This window comes from Anarrhichthys ocellatus, unplaced genomic scaffold (assembly GCF_004355925.1).
Source record: "Anarrhichthys ocellatus isolate YVR2014 unplaced genomic scaffold, GSC_Weel_1.0 scaffold2, whole genome shotgun sequence".
Taxonomy (NCBI): Eukaryota; Metazoa; Chordata; class Actinopteri; order Perciformes; family Anarhichadidae; genus Anarrhichthys; species Anarrhichthys ocellatus.
Window position 1 is genome coordinate 14,610,045 of NW_022280032.1, and position 21,641 is coordinate 14,631,685.

Below are 21,641 nucleotides of genomic sequence, written 5' to 3' on the forward strand. Positions count from 1 at the left end.
CACACACACACACACACACACACACACACACACACACACACACACACACACTATCCATTTCCCTGTCTTGACTACTTATATCCATCAAATTAATTTGTTGTTTTCATTCATGACAAATTTTACCTGCTGACCTATGGATTACCACGTCATTGATTGAGTTGCTGTTGAGTTGAAATGTGTTCAATTTACTTGATTAAGTTTGTTTGTTTTGTTTTTTATTCATAATAGCCTTTATTGCAGTCTTGTGACATTCACATTTTCTCATCGAGTTATCATGAATGAAAAAAGAAAATGATGAAACAAGTGAGGTGAGGTGAGGTGGAATCTGCTCAGGATTCATTCTTGTTGTGTATGAGGGAGATTACCGATTAACCAGGCATGCATGAGCTCCCTCAATTCACCCAGGCCTTTCTGCATCTAGAGTTTCAAAGCTCAAAGAATGTCTTTTCTCTCTCTCTGCAGTAGAGGAGCGGACTGACAGCCCCTGTCACAAGGCCTTGACCTGAGCAGTGAAACAGACTGGTACCTCGGCAGACTCCATAGAGAGACCTGGATTAAATCAAGTGTAAGTCTATCCTTGTCAGATCAAAACTATCATAGTAGGGCCGGCTTGCCTACATGCAGGTGCCAGGATGAGTGACACATTAAGGTCAGAGACTAACAGGGTGTGTGGGGGAGCGGGAAAAAATGGATACCGAAACTCACATCAATACACACTCAAACACACCATGTGCACATGCATGCACATGCACTCATGATTGGAAACAGATGAAGAAATGGTGAACGCAGTATAAAGTCCGTCCTGAAATTGTATTCTGTTGTGTTTTTGTAAGGTCTTTGTGTGTGTGAAATATTTAACAGTAGGTTTGTATCCTTGTGATTTAGTGCACTGGTGTGTCTTTATAGGTGTGGGAATCTGTGGTCATGGAGAAAAGTTTTTTCTTTTTTTTCCTCCCAGAATGATCAAATATATAATGCCTGTACAGCTCAGCAGTCCAAGATATGTAGCTGGGGTGTGACCACGCTGTGTTGTTTTGTGGGGCTTTGACTGATGACCAGATTCCTGCTGTGATGCTTAGCTGAGCTACCATCTGATTGCCAGCCTGATTGGGTTTATGAGTTAAAAAGCAGATCTGGGAGACAGACGGCAAAGCTCGACCCAGATGTCCAGATCCCAGACACTCATTCTGCACCCCTGGGTCGGCAGAAGGCACCGGTTCAGGAGGGCTCCCGCATGCGCTTTAACACACAAACGCACACACACAGACACGCCAATATACTGTACATCCGTGGTAAAAAATGTGTATTTTTTTTTTTCTCTTAACCAATGAAAGAACAGCCGCCTGTTCAGTAGTCACAGCATGATAAGACTATGCTACTCTTCATGGTGTTAGTGCAGCCTAGCTCAGGGTCAAACCTTGATGGAGGCTACTGAAATGCATTGGCTGTTAATATTACAGCTTTTGTGAAATGTTCTCAAAGGTCAGCTGAATTTTTCATTTCATGTTTTTTTTTTTTTTTTTTAAGCTCAATTTGATTTACACACATTGCAACAGCTGCAAGGTTGATGCTGATTTGTTTGCCTTCAGTACAACTTTCATCCATGATGCTTTCACCTGAGAATAGTGTACTGGAAATGAAGTACTACTGAAATGCTATTACTGCTTTGTTGGATTGCCAAGAACAAAATCTTTCCAACTACCCCTGCAGGTAACGCTAGCAATTTGTAATGGATAAAAAAATCTGCATGAAAGAAATGCTTCCTCTCCAGAGAAAAACAGCACTGCAAGTTAAAAGGTTAGCGGTACTCCTTCTTGTATGTACATGCACATGCACATGCGCATGATTGTCTCTACTATAAAACAACTTTTGTCTTCAATGACCCCTCTCAGACTGAGAGAATGGCTTTTTGGTTTACAGGATACAGGCTGCATTTGAAGGAAATTCACATTGAACAACCAACATGTGCAGCAGGCTAACAGTGTGTGTATTTTTAAATAGCCTACAGTTTTAAATCCAGATTGTTATTTTTTTACTGAAGGCTGGTGTCCATTGACAACCTCTGTTTTAGCTAGCAGCTCATAAGCTGCCTATATGGGATTCGCTAGTCATGGCTCTGTTGCTATGCGACCACTAAAAACCTGTTGGAAAGGCATCTCTCCAGTTCAAATATTTTAACTTTGAGTGTTTAGAGCACCAGGCACACTCAGTTCACTCTAAATTCCACTGTCAACAACAAAGAATTGTGAAGACAGCACCTGAGAGGAAGGTCTACTTTCCTACCCTGACTTCAATTTTCTTTTTTATTGTCTTTTTTTCTTCGGAGGACTTAAATATCTTACCTCCATAAGGTACGATCTGGAAAAATAAAGGAGGGCAGTGAGAGATAGCCCGCAACCCTTTACCAGCCCATTTAACCTTTTAATTTAGCAGCAGGAATTTATGTGGTGGCCAGCATCACTTTAAAGAGACACTGCCCAGGTGCCCGAAGGCAGGAAGAATGACTCCTCTGTGGTGCATACAGTATGTCCATATTTCTGTTAATGTGTGTGTTTGTGTGTGTGTGTGTGTGTGTGAGTGTGTGTGTGTGTGAGTGTGTGAGAGAGAGAGAGAGAGAGAGAGAGAGAGAGAGAGAGAGAGAGAGAGGGGGAGAATGTGTTTGTGAGTATTTGCGCTCTTCTCATGCAAGCTGTTATTAACAGAGCCTTCACATCAGTCATACTTCGGGTGCTGTCGCTCTCATTGTAGCACCATGTGACATTCCAGTGAGGTCAAGAAAAGAGAGACTGGCTGCAGAGAGGAAGGTGAGGATTACTAAGTTGAAAAGACACCATCATCACGACTGGCAAGGTGGGTGATGTAAGGCGAGTGGTGAGTAATGATGCACCCTGAATTCAGGTCAGTGCTCTTAGCTGAATTTTACGAAGGAAGCGAGGAAACAGGGAGATAGTAATAGAAGAGTTTGAAGAATCCTTTTTTTAGCCCTGAGTCAGAGCAGCAACAAATATTTCAAGCTGTAATGTTTCAAAATAGCAAAAAACACAAGCAAACACCTCAAAATGTTGCCACGCTGAACATGCTTATCTATATTCAATTTAATCCTCTGCTGTTCCCACTGCAAGAGTGGCAATAGGGAGGGACAGAAAAAAGGAGCAATGCTCCCTGGCCTCTAGAATGACAGAATGGCACTTTTATGATGTCTCCCAGATTATTCCCTGAGATGGATGGGCTGAGCTGGAACACCAATTGATTAATCCATCGACTGGCGGAATGTGCTGCAGCCGTCTCCCTGCTCAGCTGTTCTTTCCCTGGACAGAACATTCAGCCAGACATGCTGGAGAGGATGACTAATGAGTGGGACTATACGGCACATACCATTCATGTCTGTCTATGAATGTTTGCTGCGCTCAAGATGCTTCCTTGTGTCAGGTTACAGTGTATTATATTATACAAGCATGAACAACATACAGTACCAGGTTGAGATGATCACCCACAGGGATATAACAGAAAACAACCCCTGTTTCCTCTATAAAGACGATATGGGGATTCTATGTTGACGGTGATATTGCAGTGACAAAACAGTGACAAACTGCTACATGTTTTACAGCCAACCTATCAGAACACAACACTCTCTTCAAAGCAGTGCATCATCTCACGGCAGCACAGTTTTTTTTTTTTTTTTTATCACATTCACAATAGCTGCCTGTGATGCAGACTTGCAACAACGCGTCAGTGACCATCACGTTTGAGCTTACTCACTGCCGGGTTATGACAGCATCTACCAAACGTCAATTCCTTTTAAGGTGACTCTCATCCTGCCTGCCTCTGAAAATATGCGTGATTATTCCCCATGAGACTGAGCTTTCTGTCTAAAAGCAGCAATCATCAGCGGTGATGCACTTTGAAAAAGCTTCAAATCACATAACTACAGCTGAGAGACATGAAACATTTGCCACAGTGCTGAAACACTTGTTTAAGGGATTTGAATTATCACTGGTAATAAGGGCACATTCATGCATACATTAACCTTTGCTAATTACAATAGAAATAATGCTCCGTGGGCATTTAAAGGAAGTTGAATGCAGCACATGGAATATTTGAATGTGGGTTCATGAACAAACGTAATATACTTATCATATTCAATCCCAATATGTATTGTTAGTGCTCTGAATTCTGTGACTGTAATCCATCATGTGGATGCTGTCAGCTTGGTCTTCATAAAAAGGCTTCTTTAACCTCCAGCGTTAGGGCTCCTATCTGGCCCACTACTTCAGACCCCCTGCATCGCACTGCTGGTCTCAAATACAAAAAGCAAGGGAGTAGATAACGGATCACTGGAACTGTTCCCTTTCTCATTGAATGACACCCCCTGTGAGATTTTATACCCAGAGAAGATGAAAAATGTAGGGGTAGCTCCATTATTGATACAAGTCCCCGGCAGTGAAAGAAAAGAATGCTAATGGTGTCCTAAGCTGGGCTTTACAGAGATTAATCCGATTTGAGAAGTGAACGTTTTATTATATGGCACAAAGTGCTGGCCCTGATCTGAACTGAGTCACAGGCTGAGAAAGAAAAAAAATGACAAAGGGAGTGTGGAAAGGGAACATGGGTATACAGTCTGTCGCTTTGCAAGACCCTGGCACCTCATTGCAGCAGTGCCCTTTTCCAGTTGACAAGTTCATTAATTTTCTGACATGGCTGCTTGCAATGATTTTTAATAGATACGTCAGACAACAATGGCTGGAGAAATTGGACATAAAACAGATATCTATGGTAGCAACATCATCAGCTGAGGACGGGCTTTGTGTGAGCAGCAGGAAGCCCCTCTTGGTCCCTCTGCTGCACCTGCACTAAGGCTACTGTATTTCCCTTCCACTGCTTAGAAGGAATATAGGGGCACACTGGCGATACAGATGTTGTCACCCTGGCAAAGTGAAATAAATATTGATCAAGATACAGTTTCCCAGTGAATTAGTCCGTTTTAAGGTCATTAGCTCCCTATGTTGGCTTGATCTTTATGTTGCCTATGACATCCTAAATCTACAGCCCACATTCATCTTCAAGGAAATCTCCTCTGGGATGAGAAGGTTTGAGGAATGTTAAATAGGGAGGGGGAATAGTCTTTCAAATGACAGTCTTCCTCAATCGCGTTGACTCATTTTTTGAAACAGTCTAGCTAGTAAGTCACCCAAAACATTTAATTCATGATTCAAAACTTAGTTCTAGGTATTATGTGAGTCAATTGGCCACTGCCATTTGTCATCAGGGCAGTCAACCCTGGAAATATTTCTCATGTACAAAACGTTGCTCTCGTTTTTGTTGACACTCACTGCTTACTGTACTATACAATGATGTCAGTGTTGTCTAGCTAAAAGCTTTCATTCATCACACTGAGGTTTTCAGATTCAGATTTCAACAGTAGGGAAAGGTTAAATGAGAAAAGTCCAGACTGAACAATACTAGAGTACACAAAAAAGGGATATGTACATTTCACAGTTTCAAAGCTGACATTTTCACTGAGAATCAACTCATCGGTTTTGATCAGCAAAACATGTGTAAGTGGTTATTGTCCAAATTGTTGACAATTGCACTTACTCTTTTGCACACCTATGCAAAAACAAGAGCAATTAGTTTGAATGAATGAGTAATTAAAATATCTTCAATTAACTTAACTTAACTTTAGAGATTTGAAGTTATTGTTTTAAAATAAATGTTTTCATCAAGACTTGAGCCAAAGCAAACAATAAAAACTATATGAATCATTCTGCACCATTTGCCAACAAACAACTGCAATCTTAGGCCTATATAGGGGGATTCATCATCCTATAGCCTCTGACAGAGCAAAAACATAAAATCAGCAGTCTAATTTGTCTCCCCAAGGTGATGTCACTCCATCATATGGAGGGCTTTTCTTTCAGCGGGTGAATAATGTCCGCCATGTTTCTCACTTTCACAGGTGAGAGATGCAATTCATTCTTTGTCTGAGGAGTGACAACCACCTCAATTTATGCCTTTACCACCCACAACAGTTTATAACCAACATGACATCAACATGATCTATTTTTTTAAATTCACCTGCTACTGAGTTCAAAAGCACTGATATGAAAAATGTAACATGTGTTTTCACCAACCGTTGTTCAGCTCATCCTAAAATACTAGGTAGGTAGATAGACAGCGGACAGATAGACAGACCGACACATAGATAGATAAATAGATAGATATAAAACCTATGTCTCTTTAACTAACTTACAAAATGTTGTTTTCCAATACAATTTGGTACAACTGCAACTCACGTTTTAACTTATTGTATATCACAGGCATAAATCCTCAAATGTGTCATCTGTTGCTTCCTTGCATACTGGGAAAGGATTATATTTAGCAGACTCAGATTCTCGGGCTATGAACTACAACAGCCATGTCTTCTCCAGCTGAGCAGAGGCAGAGCGAAGACGGCAGATTTTAATTTCAGCACCACGTAAGAAGGACAGCTCCCTCCCAGGCTTCCACGGTGGCAGTGAACAAGCGCCTTCTGTGTAAACCACGAGAAGAAAAAGAAGTGATACAAGGACCAGTTTGACGATGTAGGCGATTCCAAAGATGCAACCCATACATGTTAAATGTCAAAACTACATGTTTTATACTCTGAATTATTTATCAAAGGTCAAATAGCATAGAAATACCCGTGCTAAATATGGCACATACTCAAGGCTGAGAGCATGCAGGCATACATTGGACGGAGGGTGGATGGGTGCTTTGCCTTGAGCGCATGCATCGTGTTAAAATTTGAATGCACGCATTTTCTTTACTACCCATTACAAATATTTGACTTGCCCTGTTTTATAGAAAAGCTAAACTCTCTTTTCTACTGTTCATTACATCTTAGCGTGATGCTCGCGCTCTCAACTCCAAGGGCGCGCAGCGAAACGCAAGCAGACCCACACGAGCGCGCGCATCTTCTCCTATATCTTTAAAATCAGCGCACGATTAGAGATATTTTAGTTAGAGGCCGCAGTATCAGTGAGGGTAAATCCTTGGCAATGTTGTGCCCCAAATTAGTTCATATTACTGCAGTCATCAAAAGAAGGTGGACAACTAGCACATTTGGACATCCAACAGGAAGAACAGGCGGACGGGGCAGTTATGTTTGAGGAATGAGTGAGGCAATCAACATCTTTTTTTTACACCACAAACACTAACTTACTTGTTCACAAAGACGCCGAGGTCTGCAGGGTCTCTGATTTAGACGGAGATCGGTCCCTCTCCCGCTCCCTCCCCAAAAACTGCATCGAAAAAACATCCGCAATTCTCAGACGATTTCGCCGGATCCGTGGTGATATTTTCTTGTCAGACACATTGCGTCCCCTCTCTCAAAACGACGTGGTATGTAATCCACACATCAGTCTGGATGGACATGCTAATAACTCTCACAGTGAAATTTCATCAGATATTTCCTCTTTTTTTTCAGGACGCACATAACACGGAGGCACCCACAAGTGCCATTGAAGAAACAACTCTCCCGATGTGGTCCCCGGTTAATTTTCTCCAAATGACGAGTTGGGGATGAGTTAGGTGGATGTGAATTAATACTGTTATTATATCCTCTCAGATTTAAATTAAATGTTTAAAAAGTAACCTCTCCCCAACATGTAGAGCACGGAGAACATCATGTGGTCAATTTCCAGATAGATCCATCCTTAAAAGCACGTCATTTGACTGTATGACAGACCATCATCCACACATAGATGGGGAGAGGTGGGGTTATTTTAACGTCCCGCTCGCTGTCGTTTTCAAACGTAACTTTTCTTCAAGTCCCAATTACTTCTTAGTCATCAACCCTGCTGAGTCTGATTAGATTTCACCTCACAACCCAGTGCGGAATTCGAGATGCTTATTTCTATTTCCTCTCTTGGTGATATTGATGAGCGAAGTCCCGCGGTTTAGAGAGTGAATAGGTATCCTATGCATTGGTGACTTGATAAAGTTGTCGAGATTACACAATATTTCTCTCTTCTCTTTAGGTTGCTCCGTGCTCCATTTCTGAGAGGAAGAATGCGTTAATCTGGGGTGCAACATCGGGAAAAAAAATCCAGCAGTTATCCTCAAAAAGCCTTTCAACCCCCATCAGAAACGGCTTCAAGTGTGAAGAGCCTTCGTTGTACACCGAGGGCTCAACTCTTACACGGTTTCCGCGCCGAGCCTGTCTGGACGGGAGTTATAGTTCACCAAAGGCAGTAATCACTTCTGCGCGCTCGTTCCATCTGTCTATGCATTTCATCAATTCAAGCCTCACACATCCATTGCTGTGACACACACGAGGGTAAGAAATGACTAACAGGTTATCATCCACAGAGTGCTGCTCGTCCAAGCCCGGTCTTCTTTTCTCTGATCTGCAGTGTGTTTAAAGCTGCTTCAAATGTGCTCACAAATTACCCCGTAACAACACGCGCACGCAGGCTGCATCCATCGGTGCGCTTTACAGTACCTCAATGCGCTCGGCATTTACGTATCCAAATAAAACACACGGTGAAGCACGGGCGGACACTGAATTGATAAATGCAGAGGGGGGCATCATGTAGGTTACCTCCCACTAAGCTATTCAAGTGAGACTGTTCGGCGCTGCTGTCAGCTGCAGGACTGTAGCGGTGAGGGCATGCACATATTGTTTCCCTTCTCTTTCAGTCTTCATATCGCTCTGTTTGAACTTCTTAAGCCCGACAATGTCCACTCTGCATGCAGGCAGTCCGTGCGCCGAATCTCACTCGGAGGACTGGTATTAATTAGTTGATTCTTGACCTTTGTCATTCTCTTTCAATGTTCTGTCTTAATATTGGCAAACAAACGCACATTATTGTTCGCGCACGGTGCGTGCATGAGTGTGAGAGAGAGGGAGAGAGGGGGGGTGTTTAGATGGACAGGGGAGACGGATAAAGAGAAAGCTTCCTCCCATGTGTCGCCTGCAAATAGGACACGACTGCCATCTACCGACTCCCATCGCCTGTTAGCTGTATGATAGTGGCCTCAACCTGATTGTCGCATTGGATTGCTCTCTCATGACAGACTGCGTTTTGTTTGTATAGGATTATATATATACGATATATATTTGTATTTTAAAACGATGCAGGGTACCATAGGAGAAACAGGCTCTCATGATTGTTTGTGGTGAAGATTCTAGTAACCATAGTCACAGAAGGGAATAAATGTGAAGCACATGAGGGGAGTACTGTGACAAGTCAGACTACTCAGAAGACAGTTTAATATGTGTTAGAATCTTTCTCAGGCTTCAGCACTTTAGACCCCATTTATAAATGCTGGCTCTGTGTTATGAATTATGAAATGCACATTGCAGATTTTTTCGCATGGCCGCTGACACAGGAGACTTCAGGTCTTCAGAAAGATTATTTCTTATGAAACGTTTATCTCAGGCAACCTGCTGTAATGCACATATTCTGCTAAACTCAGTCAAAGTATACAACATGTATAATGGAGCTTAAAAAAATGCAGATGGGAGAGTGAGAACATGTCTATCTGGGAAGAGGAGGCGTTCAGATCATGTGATAGATGTGAGGAAACATTTGAATGCCAGACCAGGGATCTGTCCATCGCGCTGTCAACATCTGATCTCATTTCCCTCTGTGCTGAAGGCGTTGCTTCATTCATCTGTCTTCATAACTGTCGACCTGCCTGTCTGTGTCTCTGGCATATGGTAGTAAAGAGCACCGCCCTCTTGCTTTCCAGTCAAAGGAGACATCCTTAAATAACTCAATTTCTTCACTCCATTCTTCTCGCCTCACATTTTCTTCGGCTCTGGCCGAGGGAGGGAATGAAACCTATTAAGGTGCAAACCCTCTTTGCGCTTTAAGATAGCTGAGCAGTGTTTTTGTTTAATATCCTTTGAACCCACAGCATTTGCATGTCATTCACATGTAACTGCTGAGGTCACTTTTGAGTGCTCTCTTTCTTAATGTTTGTGATGTTGCTACATGCCTGTCTTGCCTAATGATTTTACTTTAGCTGTTATTTGCTGTGTGGGAACCATCACTGGTGGCCATACCCTTTATCTTGATGTAGCTTTAGAGACCACAGAATCTTTGCTGGTGGAAAAACTTCCTTCTTCAAAGTGAAACTTTGGCAGAAATCTTAGATATTGTAGTCGGAATCCATCACTTTAAACACAACATTTATGTGTTTGTAAAATGCATTATTAAACATCCTTTCAGCAGACATGAAACGTATACATTTTAGGTTTTAACTGATGTGAGTCCTGAGCACTGTTGAAGCATCACAGTAAAGATCACTCTGTCCTTGGAGAACGTTAAAGACGTGTGTGCTGCCATTGTAAACAATGTGACCTTGTTTCCAGAAAGGGGAAGACAAATACAAGACTCACAGGGCCAGTTATTCCTGGAGTGGCAAGGGCGGGTAAAAAAATCTTACTTAAGGGAATGCTGGTGTATAGATTATTGGTTATGCTTTCAGCATCCTCGTACAAATAAAGATCGCTTGACATTAACAATGTGAATTACAGACGCAGTGGTGGTGTAGGCTTTTAAATCAACATTTTTACCACACCATGCTCCTTATCATCACTTTATGGAAACCATCTCGAAAAAAGCTGGTATTTTGACAGAAGCGAGGAAAAGGCAGTAAAGTGTCATTCAGAGACGGCTTAAGGCACACAGATCTATTCCTTTCCCCGAGAGTATTATGTTGTCAGAGCCTGAATAATACATGTGTTGGGATGCAATTAGATAATGTAATAATCATGTTGGGTATGCCATGTAGGTCTCATCCAGTGATCAAAAGGAATATACTGTACACACCACACTTAAGTCAAGACTACTCAGCGTTGCTATTTGCTCTGCCAAGTTTCAGTATGAGCTGACAGATTAAAACATGGGGAGACATATACACATAGTGTAATGGTTTATCCAAACATAAGGGGTTAAGAACTTAAGCACAAAGCTCCATGTAATATAAGTTTTATCAGAGTGCTGATGGCGGTGATTCCATGTTACGTGGGATATGCATACAATCTCTGCTTCTTGCGCTAAATTGAACTGCTGAAAAATCCTTCCCACACACAAACTGAAATTTGTAATACAATACCTCTCCCTCTGACTGATCTTCATCGTCAGAAGGGGGTCCTCTGGCACCTACAGCTGCCCCTTTTAAAGGAGGCTCTGAATACATTAATAATGTGTGTTATTTATTTTGAGATCTGGCCTTTATTATTCATGATGTTGTTTTGGAGGGTATGAGACATCACTACTGATATCCTGCAGGGCTCTGGGGCAATGCAATAATGTAGTCAGGTGTGTTGTGAGAGGTAAGATGGAGAAGCGAGTCTGTGGGCCTGTGAATGTGTCACACGTTGCTCGTTTCCACTCTGCTCCATCAGTCATAGTGCCACCTCGGGTTGTGTATTGTACTGTAGGAAGCTCCCAGTCTACTGTTTGATATCCCTCTTTGCTTTTCCCAGTTTACAGGTACTCGCTGTGAATCATATGTCAACCACTGAATTAGTTTATAGTCAGTGACAGAAATTGCACAATCACCTCAGTGACGACATCTCTGAGAATCAAAGCAAGTCATCACATTTCACGGACTTGATAATTAGGTGCATCAATGTGTTTGACATCCTATTTAATCTCCACTTTGATCCACACTAATCTCCAACTGTACTTCTTATCCAAGGCTTCCTTTGGCCCAAAGGGCTCGTGAGGGAAGAATGAATTCTTAGTTTTCATTCTAGGCCACTTTTGGCTCGGGTTCTCGATTCACCCCTGTATCTGGGGTAAATTAAAATAATTCAAAGCATGCTTCAGCGTAATATCACTCTCTAAGCTGCTTCAACTGCATAATATAATGGTGAAGGAGACTGGATGACTGGCTTAGTTATTGGATTTTGGCTGCAGCTCAAAGCAGTATCAAGAGATGATAAGGCCCACACTCACTGAAGGTTAAATCAGTTGATTATTATAATATAATCAGTATATTACTTATCTTATCATGGAGCATCATCATTGTCCAGTGTTGTCCCTTAACATGCAAGCTCAAAATAGCATAAGTAACACAAGAAAACCCAAGCATATGGATGGTGTCATTTCCAACTGGATGCCATCTGCAATTCAAAGATCTTTTCCGCCCTGTTAATCCTATTTCACATTAGAAAAATAAAAATACTTTCCATTATGTGATAAGTATTCTTATTATTTATTTCTTTAGTTCAAAAAAGTCAGCATCTACTTTGGATGAACAAGATTTCCGAATTTTCAAAAAGTCATTAAATAATAAAAAATCAAGTAGTTTATTCTCTATCGTCTTGTCTTAAACATGTATTATACAAAAAAATCATGGCCACAAGTACCTTTTAGTGCAGCGTGTGTGTGTGTGTGTGTGTGTGTGTGCGTGTGTGTGTGTGTTTGTCCCCTATTGATTCAGCTGAGAGATGTGTTGGTGAAGCATTGTAAAACACACTTCAATCAAAACTGTTTTGTTTTAAAGGGCCACCCCTAGAAACTGCCTTTGCTTTGTATGATGATGCTTTGCTTTTAGGGATGCAAAAAGAGTACGAGTGGTTAGATAATCATGAAGTCTGAGGATCTACTCTGATAATCGGGGATGCACAAAAGTAGCAACTCATGATTAAGTAATTATAAGTAATGAATGAATGGTGACTAGTATGTGCCACTCAATGGCTGGTTCAGAGTAAATCTGGATACATATGAACTAATCATTACCTGATGATTACTTAATATAGTATCTTGCAGTCTGTTTTCTATATTATACGTATATCATTAGATCATTCCTGATTTGTTCCTCACTCATTAATAATTATTTATATTTCTCTGTACCTTATTATAAAGTGTGAACAGTATTTGTGATGGCTTCTGTATGTTGCAAAACACTGAGCACCACCTTGCAGTGGCAATCTTGCTCATCTATTCAAGCATACTTCCAAAGAGTAAGGTACACATTTGCAGAGAGTGCCCTCTCCCACTGCGCCAGTGTCCTTGAGTGGTAGATTTAAATGTACAATGCTGATTGGTTCAATACAACAGATAGGACAGCAATTTCATCAATATCTTGTGTCAGTTTATTTCAGAATGAGCACATTAGCAAAACTGTGAAAAAAATAAAAAATCCTTTTAAATATACCACCAAAAAATTGATCGTTAAAATAAAATTAAAAAAATATATTATACATTCTCAAATCAATCTATCTATTTACATATATATATGTAAATATATATATATATATATATATATAATCTCTGGGAATCTAAGGGAATTTGTGAGTGAAGCTATAAATGACTGTTTGCTTCTACACAGATAAGCATTATTCTAATTTACAGGCAAAAACAAAATTGCAATTTCCTCCTGTTTTAATCAGAAGGAATTTACAGTTCTAAGTAGGATCATTCAACCAAGTCGCCAGAAAAATGTTACAATCGTACAAATTTGCCCTACATGGAATACGTTGACTGGGAATGTTTCTGAACCAGAAATACGTTTCAGAAATACGTTTCATATAAGCCACATGTCACGCTCGTCGATGCAGAAACACACAAGGACATGGAGTTAACGTTGTGTAACGATAAGGTTTATACAACAAAACTACTTTGTTAAGGATAAGAAAAACATCATGGTTTGTGTTCAAATAATAATGAACCAACGTAACGTGACTAACATGATTAACAGGACAACCATAACGACGTAACTTAACAACAACCGCCCTTAGCGGACACTCTAACGTAACATTTCGTAACAAGCGTAAAGTCAACATGTGCTCTTAGTTTCACACAGGATATGAGCAGTGGTCTCCTGGGTGAGAGTCCTGTTGTTTGTTTGACCTCCTCACTAAGCCTTAATGGACTTTCCCACTCGTTATTATACCACATACATTTCAGACCACGTAACTTTCAATGTAACGGTCACGCAATATACCACGTCACTTGCTCTGACCGAATGCAAAAAGGTCTCCATTCAACGCATATCCCTGGTTTTCAGAAACGTACAATGTCAACATATTGACCTAGCGAATTAGCTGGACCATCTGTAATGAAATCTGTAATGAAACGTGGTAAAATGTGCAGTTTTGATTTTCCTCAAAAAAACAGAAAAAGAAAACACGACGCAAAACCAATTTGACAATGAAAATTAAAGTTTGATTCATGATTTTGAAAGACTCCCATTTCTCAAAGTAAGAAGCTTTGTGACTGCCGTGGAAATGTGTTGCCAGACATATTGCCATTTGAAACTTTGCCACTGTTTGGCCATACGGTAAAATACTGCGCAAACAAATATGGTCTGACAAACTCTCAGGCATGTAGTTGCTGAAATGTGTGGGCATTAAGAAATGATGCATTCCTTTCAGGCTGTGTGCAACTTATTTTGGGTGGGTCATGACTAAGCATCAACATAATGTGATGCAAACACAACGTAGGAAGTTGAAATATACTGTGTAAAATTGATGGAGACAGAGGTGATAAAGGGTGGGGCGAGGGTGATATGGGTGCTAAAGAGCATGATGAAATGGAGTTTTCCCGAATGTGTATCTTAACGTCTGTTGCTCATGCAAGCTTTGAAGTTTTGTATCACTTGTGGTCCTGAATGTTTTTCACATCTCTCGGACAAAATTCCACGTCCTGTTAGTCCGGTTACAGAAAGGTGCATGCAAAACTTAAAATGTATAATAATGTTAAATTTGTTGGGCGAATGATCAAAACTGAAATACAAAGTAGGCAACTTAAGACATTCCTGTTGAGAAATTATTTTCCATTACCTACTTATTCAAACCATAGACTGTATAAAATATGGACGTAGTCTCTGTGACGTCAGCCATAGGATTTCTGAGGAGGTGTTGTGATGTTTAGATTAGGTGGCTCCAGCCCACGGCATCTTGGCAGCGATGACGCATCCTAACACCCGTCTAATCCAAAACTGGGCAAAGAAGTGGATCGTAGATAGAACTGAGGCGGGCCTGGGTGACGCAGCAGAGGAGACAGCGAGCAACCAGTGACCTGGAATGGCACCCACTTGCCACTCAAAGCCGCTGGGCCTTTCTAACTTTGTCATGAACGGGGAAATTGGCTATAAAGACCAACTGTTCTATACTTTACAGAAGGGAACAGTTGGTCTCTATAGCCAATTTCCTCATTTTTTCACATCGGGGTCTGTGGGGATTGCTTCTCTTTTGGTGCCATCTTCAAGTGGCCATTTGAAGAACTGAAGTTTTTGCCACTTTCGCGTTTTTCTCTGCACCGGAGGGTGCTGTGTGATTTAAACATATAACTGAAGCCAGTGATGTATTTTTTTTGTTGGCTGCGTGTACGTTGTAGGAGACATGTTAAACCTATCCACCAAACTAGACTTTTGGTGGATAGGACGATCAATGTGCCCCTTTGGCCACAAACCTGAAGATGAAAGATGTGAAAATGTGCCAGAAGCTACACACATTCCTCCCATGATGAAATGCATATTGTATAGAAATATCCTCCCATGCTACTTATTGTAAATAAAGAAATTATTGAGCATTCAAGATATTTTCATGCTGGAGCCGAGCCGGAGCCATCTTCAACGCTTTTATTTAAGAAATTAAGCTTGAATTTATTAGTCATTAGTGGTTTCCTCAATCTTTCATCACACTTTTTATATCCCCCAATGAATATTTTTAATATCCTCTTCTAAAAATGTAGACCGTTGCCTCCACATTCATATATTGTTTTTTATCTGCTGTTCACCCATCTATTACAGTGTGAAATATCACATCCAAATAGTTGTAGAAAAGGCAAACAAGAATGATGATGCCTTAAACACATAAAGTTTACAAGTGAATATCACTCTTTTATTTATTATAGCGAAATGAATATTTTTTGAAATAATTTAACTTCAGTAATTTATTCTATGTTGAAATGCACCGCCACAATAAAGTACGATGTTTCAAGTCAAGTTGTCTGTTTCCTATGCAGGGGGAAAAAAGCCCACAGACTATGCATACAAACCAATCAAGGATAATGTACATAGGTAAAGATTTTGAGTATTTATTTAATGTAATTATGGTTGAATATTGAGTTGAATTAAATGCAAGCACCGCAACAGGAGATTCCCCACAAAGAACCCATTCTAAGCTGTAGCCATGCACACATACAGCTGAGTATGTCTCTTCCTGCTGATGGTTCAGCATCCGTATGCTGTACATATTTTGACAACTCCCATATTCCTGCTAGACTTGTCTATTAATGCACAACCATTAAAGGCTTATTACTAAGTTTGCTACTGAGAAAATCTTGACTGACAATCAGCGGATGAAGATTTAAGCATGACATAAACCTTGTAATCCTGTATCATAGCAGATTTAGACTCGGTATAACCTCCGTTTCAGTATGTTTATCTCCTTGGCTGTGTCTCTGTTCATGCAAAACAAGCAGTGCTCCAGACAATGGCGTACCTATTCACATGTGAGGCAGGGAGCAGATTTGCGGCATCTGGATGTGACGGCCTCTCTCTCTAATCCTCCGTGTGGTTGTCTTTCTGTTCAGACACATAGGGGATTGAGAGGGCCATCCGTTCACATCCTGCCTGCCATACACAGAGGAAAACAGAGTAAATGGCCACATAATCAATAAGAAACATGCATTTCATTTGCTATGTCTGCATTTTGTTAGCTGGCAAAAAATACCCTGCTCACATTTAGCTGGGATGAAGGTTGAATAGCTCTCAAAGTAAGTGTATCTTCAGGCAGGTATCACAAAAATGGTAAAATGCTTGCGAGCATCAGAGTTCATGATGCGTTGTGGATAGAAAGGAACATGGGATTTTTACAGCGGCTTTTTAAAAAGGGAATAAAGAGTACAGCCAGAGCTTTGTTGGGCCACTGCAAGGTATCACCTTGAAAGGTTGGAAATAATTGAACACCATTAGGTTTACTCATGATTACCTTAATCATCTCTCTCATATGAAAGGTCATTTTGCAGTCTGGTTAACTACAGACAATAAGAATCAATGACTGGTAAATGATGATATTCATAAGAGCTGCTTGTGGAAATGTCTAATGAGCAAGCTAACACTATTTTAAAAAGATTAGCAAGATGAAGAATAGAATATGGAGCCAGACGTGACACGGCATGACAAACTGTGACTATTAAAAACAATGGATGAATGGAAAGTAATTCACCACCTCTGGTCTTGCGTAGCTACAAAACGGTCAGTTCATGATTACATTTTAACCTTTTTAACCATTCAAATAAATCTGACCAATCGAGGGTACCTACGTATACCTAGTAATTCCAGTCAATCTGCATCAGACATATGTTTGGTTTGGAATTAGCACAACCGATGGCTTATGTCATGTAAAAAGCTTGTAACTCAAAATATCATATTACAACTTTTGGTATGGTGTGGATTGAAAAAGAAAATGGTTTTATTAATAAAACCCTTTAAAAGTTTCAGTAAAAATGTAATAGTCAAGAATTGGTCAATTTCCTAAGAGGTTTTTCAGTTTTTGTGAAATGGATTCTGATGGCCATTCGTCATATTGACTAAATACACTTCATTATTTCCTTTAGTTAGACGGTTTGCATAATATATATGCTATAGCATGATTTAGATTTGCAATCAGTAATATATGCGCTTCACAAAGAAAAGTTGTTTTTTTGCATTATTAGTTTTTCACTTTGAGCAAAGTTTAAAGCGTACTTGGTGCATATCATTCTCTCACACACACACAGACAAAAACACCCTCTGTACTATTAATATTCTCCACACAGTACAATAAAATTGATTTGCACTGATCTGTTATTGTTCTGTGATCAAAACATTTTTTTCATCTCAGGCCAGACGGGCACGAGGTACATATATATTAGTGATAATACTTTCAAAGCATCACACTTAATAAAAACACACATGCGATCCAGTATTTCAGATGGGTGTGCCTTTCATTCTAAGTATACATTACTTCTGCAAATGGACAATCAATATGATGAACTGGAGTCAATACTTAACGGCTTTAGCCAGAAATGTGGTGGGCAGTTTGTATAGCGTTTCCCTATGAAATCCTTTCAGGCATTTCTCTGTTAGCTCACGAGCTGCTCCACCGCACCAGAGAAAGAAAAATACATCACAAACACACTTGATCTCAGCCACTTACGGTACAAATAATAATACAACAACATTAAGATACTATACTCTCTTTGGATCAGGACAAAAGTGGGGTGGGTGAACAGAAGTGCAAAGTCAGATCAGGCCACACAAAGCCAGAGGGCAAAGCAAAACTTTGAGCAGCTTTGGATGACCTGCAACTGTCTATCAGTCAAAATTGCAGTCTTGTCTGTTCTGCAGTTTTTGCATGAAAGTTAATTGACGTTCAGAGTTAAGAACTATTTAAAAAAGTAACACATGCATTTAAGTTATAAACCATATAATTGTTATTTTGCACAACAACTCTTGTACTCTAACAGTGTCTGACACAGTCACAATAAAAGTGAATATTCAAAATGTCATTACTGGTGTATTGGACTGCATGATATGTCGCTGCAGAGAAAAGAAAACACACAACAAAGCAACAAAGAAAAAAAGAGAGATATAGACAGAATCAGACAGACCCAATGAAAACCACAGTGAAACAAATGATCGTGTTCTCTATGGTTAGAGTGCTACTCAATTAATAAGGCTCGGCATTCTAAAACAAACAACACCACATACTGGAGGCTAGTTTCTGCTCTATATTTAATCTAAGTGGAGGAGCTCAGACTGACCCTGTGCAAAGCCAACAGAAACCAGTGATAAGCTTTTTTCTCCAAACTCTCTGCCAGCAATTTAAGCCTTGCCCTGTGTGATAATCCCTTCCAGACTCACTACTGACTGACATGCAGAAGAGTATCTATCCTAACTGAAGTTCCCAAACTGTGTTCTGCTGATAATGTTCTGGAAGCCTAATGCCAACAGATCTACCAGTGAATAGAGTGTAACCCCTGTGATATTACTATTGAATAATCTGCTTTAATTGTATATCTGACACATAGAATTCTTGAAATCCTACATCATGAATGAAATTTAAATGTTATAGAACAGTACAAGATGGTGCGCCAAAGTCCGAAAAGCTTCATATTAGCTTTAACGGAACCCTACACTTACACAGAACAAGGACTGTGGATTTTCCTTCACTTACATTAAAATTGCTTTTGGAAAGGATCTCCATTATCGACAGGAGGAACAATTACAATGACACAGTTTCCCTTTTAATGTACATATTGGGCATGTAAGTATTTTTTAAGACAGACTTGAAAAGAGAAGTGCAGTGCACTGTTCAGAAATGATAGAGGCAATGTTTCTGATCTGTATGCCTTTTTCAATAATGATTATAGACTTACTTAAACACTGTATATCTGCACCCATGCATTACTTGCTTTGTTTGAAGACAGTTTTTGAGTGGAACATGTTGGTCTTTAGGTCTTTTCTCAAACCTCAACTATAACAAGACAATATCTGTCTTGCATTTACTCTACACAATAACTGCACTCAGCCACATTGAAGTTATTATCTGAACAATTTAAATTATTTTCATATTTTACAGTAATCAAATCTGAGTTTGCATGGCTTGTTTTATGATTGATTTAACATCCAGAATAATATTTATTAGCCAACAGCGGCAACACCTTATTGAAGCCACAACATACAGTAAGGGAGATTAGGGGGCATTACCGTTTGTTTTTATAGGCTTCACTCTTCTTCGACTCCAAGTAAAGGCAGGTAGGCTGCTACGAGGAAAAATCACCTCTTTACCATTTACCACCACTAACCCACAGAGTGAAGCAGAGGCAGAGAGGTGATGCATGCTCAGACTGAAAACATCGAAAGAATCAATTTTTAAGAACAAGGTTTACACATCCCACAGTATACTTTGACACCCTGGTGATTAATTCAGCTTTGTTGCTCAATTGTTTTTGTTTCTCTGATTTCAAGCTTATAGTATTTTCACTCGGACCCCTGAGTGACAGCTTGGATATTTTGACTGTAAATGGTATGAGTTTTACTGTTGTGATTGAGTAGTAATTGGTGCAGATCTCTCAATCAATCAATATAAGTATCAGCAAACAGGGTCTTGCCAACAGAAACATGTTAAACCACAATGCAACAGGATTTTCTTTTACCAAACACAACAGTTGCAAACAAATTTGTTTTCTTTCTTATGCCCAATTCTGTTGTTTTCAGGCATCACTGAAGGGTGATTTAGAGGAAGTATTTGAGTCTGTTTGCATAGTATGGTGCAATTAAAATATAGTTTCTGGCTTATAATCTATAGCCCATCCCTTAAGAGTTCCAGCTTCTTGACAGTTGCAACACTTGATGTATTGCTTTTATCTGGTACTGGGCACAAATATTAGCATGCATGTAATGTAAGTAATTCGTAATTTACAACACTGTTGGTAGCAGTTCTGTGTCCATGGTCAACTATGATCTGAACCAAAGGCTCCAGAAGTAAAGGCTTAAACAAAGAAACTCTTGGTGAGGTATATTTTCTGCAAGACGTGTGCATTATATGTAGAGATCTAACATCCTGAAAATATATAGCCGAACCCTCAACATTCTTTTTAAAAAGCCCTTTGGACTATGGTGTCACAACACATCTTTTTTTGATATCTCTTTCTTTGTCTCCCTCTGCAGATAGATGGTCTATTGGCTCCACAGGGTAAAGCGTAAAATGAATCATAAAAAAAAAGCAATCACCATGTCTAGAGCCCAGCCGTGTAGCATCTCCAGAAACATTATCAGACGTTCTATTTTAGAGTGGAGGCTAGAGTTGTTTACATGTGAAGCACAGGTGCTATCCAAGCTTTCTCACTTCAGCTGGTCAACGACCTGAAGTGCTGAAGCTTTCAGGTATTTTGTCAAATTAAGCTAAGGCAAAGCCCTGGAAACATCTGAAAAAAACTGCAAAAGACAGTCAGTATCTCTAACCTCATTGCTTCCCAAGTCTGTTTGAAGCGTTGGGTAAAACAAATGAATTACAGTTAATCTGCATTCATCTCTTATGTTTTTGCAGTGTGAAGATGAGTTGCCTGAAATTCAGCTCTGTGGCATATGAGACAGAGCACACATTGTAGACACACACAGCTTGAATACACTACCTCTGCAGTCTTCCAAAACTATTACAATTACTGTATACAGCTTGTATTGAATGATTTCTTTCTTTGTTCATTGATAGCACTTTCCTAATCTTAAGTGCAAGAGTGTACACGCATGCAATCACATTGAACACTGGATTGTAATTACGGTCAAACATAAATAAAGCCTGTAACAACAGGCTTTTCATGGTTAAACATGGGGGGGCACAGGAGACTTGAAGATAGTAAAAAGCAAAGTTAACTAGGGACTTAAAGAAAGACTTCATGTACCTGAAGTACTATTACTTTGAATTCTAAGATATGATCTCTTTTTAGTACACTGGCGTTGTCTCTTGAGAGGTATTTTCAAGACAAAGCAGTTTGTATAAAGAGCACAGAGGTTACGATGTGTACACACAAGTGAGCAGGATGATGCTCATAACCTGAGTTAGCTTGGTGATTTTGGTTTTGTTGATGCCTGGTTACCCGTCGGTGGAAATACTGATGACAGTACAGACATATTCCTAAAAAAAGTGC

At 40.0% G+C, this 21,641-nt stretch overlaps 1 protein-coding gene across 2 annotated transcripts in view; it reads right to left on the reverse strand.

The window, feature by feature from the left end:
* The window catches only part of lrrc4ca (leucine rich repeat containing 4C, genome duplicate a), a 135,189-nt gene that overhangs the window by 38,146 nt on the left and 75,402 nt on the right, over nt 1–21,641 (reverse strand). The window contains exon 1 of one of the 2 annotated variants that reach the window (XM_031862266.1): nt 7,202–10,090. The exons of the other annotated variant lie outside the window; for it this stretch is intronic. The gene's annotated coding sequence lies outside the window, so the exon portion shown is untranslated. Of the gene's footprint in view, nt 1–7,201; nt 10,091–21,641 lie in introns of those variants that run through there. 2 annotated transcript variants of the gene reach the window in all.